Source organism: Zingiber officinale, chromosome 4B (genome assembly GCF_018446385.1).
Source record: "Zingiber officinale cultivar Zhangliang chromosome 4B, Zo_v1.1, whole genome shotgun sequence".
NCBI classification, from domain to species: Eukaryota; Viridiplantae; Streptophyta; class Magnoliopsida; order Zingiberales; family Zingiberaceae; genus Zingiber; species Zingiber officinale.
Genome location: NC_055993.1, coordinates 113,056,878 through 113,062,877, shown reverse-complemented (window position 1 = coordinate 113,062,877; position 6,000 = coordinate 113,056,878).

Below are 6,000 nucleotides of genomic sequence, written 5' to 3'. Positions count from 1 at the left end.
AATTTTGAATTTGGAAATTGATTTAAGCATGCATCAGATTTCAGTTTTTCAATTTCTAATTTCAAATTTTCATTTTCTGATTTTAGATGATCATACATTTCTAACGGGCATGCTCTTGCTAGGTTCAACTTTAGTTCAACATTCTCTTTTTCTAATTGATCTAACTCTTTAGAAAGAGACTTGATAAATTTAAAAGATTGAGTTGGGGTTAGATTGCGTACCTTACTTACCTGGTCTGGTGACGCTCCCCCTTCACTACAGCTTTCTTCTGACGTTCCTCCCCCTTCATCGATGCTCATCTCTGAGCTTGAGTCTTCTTCCGGTTGATGGTTCGCCAATAGCGCTAACCCTGAGAATTCTTCGATGTCCGACTCAGAGGTTGACGAATCTGACCAAGTAGCCTTCAGATTCTTGTGTTTGGAGGGTTCTGGCTTCTTGTATTTTGGCTTTTCCCTTTCTTTCTCCTTTCTCTTTAGCTTTGGGCAGTCATCTTTGATGTGCCCCTCTTCGTTGCAGTTATAGCAGCGAACCGTCCTCTTCTTTCGATGATGCCTCTGCGGTTTAAATTTATTAGTACTGAAAAACTTATTGAAGCGTCTTACCAGTAGTGCCGCTTCGGATTCGTCGACTGAGGCTTCGGAGTCAGAACTGTTCATCTTTGCCTTTAAGGCAATATTCTGACTTGTCTTCTCTGCTCCGTTGGGTTCTGAAACTCGAGACTCGTGAAGTTCGAAAGTGGAAAAAAATTGTTCTAACGTACTTACCTCGAGGTCCTTAGAGATGTAATACGCATCTACTAAGGAGGCCCACTCTGGAGTTCTCGGGAAGGCATTGAGCGCGTATCGGATAGAATCCCGGTTGGTTACCTCTTCTCCAAGGTTCATTAGTTGCGTTATCAGCTCCTTGATTCTCGCTTGGAGTTGCGCTACCTTCTCGCCTTGGTTCATCCGGAGGTTCGTTAACTGGTTCCGGAGGATGTCGCGCTTTGCTAGCTTCACTTCGGAAGTACCTTCGTGAAGCTCCAGGAATTTCTCCCAGAGATCTTTCGCTAAGTCTTAGCTTCCGATCCTATTTACCTCCTGCGGCTGTAGAACGCTGAGTAGGTGGAACTCAGCCTTTCCGTTGGCGACGAAATCGGCTTGCTCCTTCTTGCTCCATGTGTTTTCTTCTTTATCTTTCGGTGCTGCAAAACCATATTTCATTGTAATAAGAATATCAAAATCCGTTTTAAAAAATACCTCCATTTTGCGCTTCCATGTGGCGAAGTCTCCGTCGAACTTCGGGGGATGGATGTTCGCTCCGGCCATCGTCTTGATCGTAGTGCTTCAGTTGGCGGTTAGTCCTTCTGAGGCGATCAGGCTCTGATACCACTTGTTGGTGCAGCGGAGACCGGCAAGAGGGGGGTTGAATTGCTGAAAACAAGAAGTAACTATACCCTCCTCGTACTTTCAACTCAGTTAGTGCAATAGTTAACAAAATAATAAAACAGTAAAAGAAAGACACAGAAGAATTAACCTTGTCACGCCCCAGAGGAGTCTCTGTCCGAAGAAATTTCGACAGCATCTCCCCTGTACGACGGACAATCTGAAACTTTTCTACAAGCACTATATACCTCAGCCACATGCGGCTGGAATAATAACAATAAAAGAAAACAAACACCACGCAGTTAATATCAAATTCAGCCTCTGGCTGACACAACCACGCAGTAAAAAAAATAAAGCAGCCCACTCGGCTGTACCAAAACCAAAACACAAAACTGCTAGCCGGCTAGGCTTACACAACCAACAACAAATACAAAATACCACATAACGACATCAACACTCCAAAAACAAAACCGGAGTACAGAGCTAAACAAACTGATACATAAACAAACAAAACATACGTGAAATCGATAAGTCTTCTGATGTGACGTGGGGACCAGCAGACAGGATGCTCCAAGCGACACCATAAATAACCTGGTACCTGAAAAATATAGAGTCCACGGGGGTGAGTTCAACAACTCAGCGAATACCAATAGACATGCCTAGTAAGATATATCTAACAGCAATAAACATGGAATACAGCTTCCTAATCATATATCTAGGAAAGATGCAAAACTGAAAGGTAACTAAGGAAGCTGTACTCACCAGGAACTCCTATCCAAACAAAAGGGTCGTCAAACCGAAAGTGTCCTAAATCCTGTATGCATATCAAACATATGCATCCAACCAAATGCAGCAAACACAATCACAAGAAATAAATGCATCAATGCATATGATGTCAATGATGCGTCCTGGTCACCCCTGACGCCAGTCAGTCATCTCACACACAAATGGCGAGACCGAGTGGGTAGGGCTGTGACAACCGTGCACTCTGTCGTCACTGCTCCTGATGAGTGACCGAGTGGACGGGATGCTGTCGGAGTACTCCTGTCCTGTGACCCCAAATCATAAATGGGGGAGCTCAATGCTCTCAACTCCCGGTACACGATGACGGGGAGGAATCCCTACCGGCTAACACGTTGTGTCACACTACCCATGAGCGGACCAACGTAGCCAAACAAAGTCCCTGCTGCAACACACACTGCCTGAATCGACCACTAACCCATGAGTGGTGGTGTGTGCAGATCCATGTAACTGGCGATGTGCTCAACAACAATGGAGTCGACTATCGCACAACATGCAATCATGATGCATGACACTAAGCATGGCAAAAACTGATCAACATAACCATATCCATACATACAAAATGGGTACTGTAAAAGCGATGGTCACATACCAAGATCTAGAGTACACAGGTCAGATAGAATATCAAAAATCCTATGTCCTGAACATAATAAGTATGGAATATCCTGATCAGCATAGAAAAATCCATATATACATAATATGGGTACCACAGTATCAGTAAGTCAAATCCACGGATCTAGGGTATACAAGTCCTCTAAGGTATAACAACCTAGACCCAAATCATATCCCTCTTCCATAGCATATGTGCCAACAATATATACAGATCAAAGAATCAGGGTCTAAACACTCGAATCATATATGATATACAAATAGAGGTACACAAATCTGATATGGCCCAAAAACCTAAGTATCAGATAATCTAGATACAACAATCCAAATCCTAGTCCTAACCTCAGTAAGCATGGTATGTCACTCTAGAAACTAAGATACTCATGGTAACAAGATAATCATGGCAACAAATCACGAGATATAATTACGGATACATCACAGGTGACAAACCTAACATGCTATGGATATCAAACAGTGACATACCAAAGGCAAACATGTTCATTGCATGTAGTTATAAAATACTATACATATCCAATGACAATATCATAAAAGATAAGTCAAGAGGTACCCGCCTCAAATCGCAGGTCCAATCCAGTCAAATCCAACGTCTCGTCTCAAACCAAAGTCCTGTATCAATCACAGGATTATAATTTAGCTAATTATATATGCAAACAACTAGCTAAATCTCAACTTAACCTAATTAGGGAAAACCCTAATCAAATAACCCTTTAATCCTATAATTGATCATGTGACCTACTACATCATGTATCAAAATTTACTATACCATGCCTCAAGCTGCACAGATTAACAACCTCAATCCTGAAAATAAACCAATCCTCTGTTCATAATTAATACTTAAATTCTTAGAACACATAAACTAATGATCCACTTAACCAATCCAGTTCACTACCATCCACTACTAAGCATCATGAATCAACCTCAAAACTTACCCGAATTCAAATGGGTTGTTGATAGCTCACCATCAAAGGATGACTTTAGATCGGAAGGTTGGCTGAAGCCATGGATCGTCCACGAACAGCACAGCTAGAGCTGCAATGGCTAACAACACCTACAAAGATTCCAAAATAAGTCATTCCTTGAAATCCTCATTCCACATCAATTGAAATCAAAGCTGAATACCAACAATTCCAAACTTGTATCCCACAAACTCTGTTACCTCACTGGCACAACACTTGGCACCTTCTCCAGCAGTGATGAATCCATCCAACAACCAATTCATCTCAAGAAAGCCTGTACACTGTGGTAGGGATTTGGAAATCCAAAAAAATTTCTGATCTGATGATAAACTACAGCAACCACCGGCCAAGATCAGAACAAGGAGAGGTAAGGAAACAACCATACCTTCTTGGGCCAGAAGAGGCGATCGATGGCTGAGTTAGACTCGGAGCTAGGGCACGGCTGGGATGCTCAGGTGCTCGGCAATCGGCAGCAGTGGATCCGGAGGAGACTACGAGATTAGTACTCAACGATACCGATCAGTGCTAGGGCACGGCGACGGAAACTTGGTCGAGGGTGACAGCGGCGTTGCTCAAAGCTATGGCACAGGCGCTATGGCAGAAGAAAAATGTCGCGAAGAGGAGATCAGAGGCGCCTACAATCGGGGAGTCAGTGTCGGCGCAAGAAGAGAAGAAAGGAGACTCGGTCGGCGGTCGCTCGAGCATCGCCGGCGCTAGGGCACAAGGATGGGGCGCCGGCAAGGCACAGTGGCGTTGCTGGCGCAAATAGGAAGAAAGGTTCGGCTCGGGGAGGAAGTAGGAGAAGAGAGGAGGAGAAAACTGCTCGGCCGGCGGTTAGGGCACCGAAGGAGAAGGTGCGCGGCGGCGTCGGGAAGAAGGAAAGGGTGCGGGGTTTGCTCGGGTTCGGCGACAAAAGCAAAGGAAAGAAATAAAGAAATAAAAAGGAAAAAGATATATAAATATAATCTTTTCCTCGCTTAAATCGGGTAGCCTAAACAGGCTTTTCCGGACCCCGTTCTTGTCCCCGTTAACTCGTCCATACGAGCTCCGAAAAATTTCCGAAAAATTTCCAAAAATTCCGGAAAATTCCCTTATTAATATTTGCCTATTCTCGGTATTTTACATTCTCCCCCACTTATAAAAATTTGGTCCCCAAATTTCGTTATCTACCATCAGCAACAACAGATACAGAGTATAAATGCTGAACGGCAAATAAATCACATACCTCAAGTGAAAAGATGGGGATATCGAGCTCGGATAGTATCCTCGAGCTCCCAAGTAGCCTCCTCGTCCGAATAATACTACCATCCGACTTTAACCAGCCGAACAGTCTTGTTCCTCAACTGACTCTCTTTCCAGTCCAGAATCCGTACCAGAATCTCCTCATAAGTGACGTCAGGCTGAACTGAAACTAAGACATCTATCAGCACATGTGTCGGGTCAGGTACGTATCTACTCAGCATAGATACGTGGAATCTATCGTGCACGCCTACCAAGGACGGTGGTAGTGCTAGCCAGTATGCTACCGCTCCAATCCTCTCCAAGATCTAGAAAGGTCCAATATATCGCAGAGCTGGCTTACCTCTGAGGCCAATCTTTTCACCCCCTTTCGTGGGTGAAACTCGCAAAAAAAAAATATATATATGGTCGCCTCCAGAGAACTCTTAGAGTCTCCGACTCTGGTCTACCTAACTCTTTTGGCAGTCTTATACCTCTGACATCCTTTGTCTAATAGTACGGACCAACTCTGCCTCATGCTAGACTCTATGAGGTCCCAACAACTAGGCCTTCCCAACCTCATCCAGAGGGTGGGTGTCCGACAAGGCCTACCATACAACACTTCAACGGTGGCATTTGGATCGTCGAATGCAAACCATTGTTGTAGGCGAACTTTACCAATGGCAAATGGTCCTCCCAACTGCCTCCGAAAATCCAATACACAAGACTTCAGCAAATCCTCTAGAGTCTGAAAGGTCCACTCTGACTGTCCATCTGTCTGCGGATAGAAAACTGTACTGTAACAGAGCTCAGTGCCTAAAGGCTGCTGCAGACTCTGCCAGAAATGAGACGTGAACCGAAGGTCTCTATCCGAAATAATAGTCAACAGAACATCACGTGATCTGATGATCTCCCGGCAAAATAGATCTACCAATCGATCCAGGAAATCAATCTTCCGGATCGCTAACGAGTGCACGGATTTGGTTAATTAATCAACAATTACCCAAATCGCGTCATGTCCTCGTCGTGTC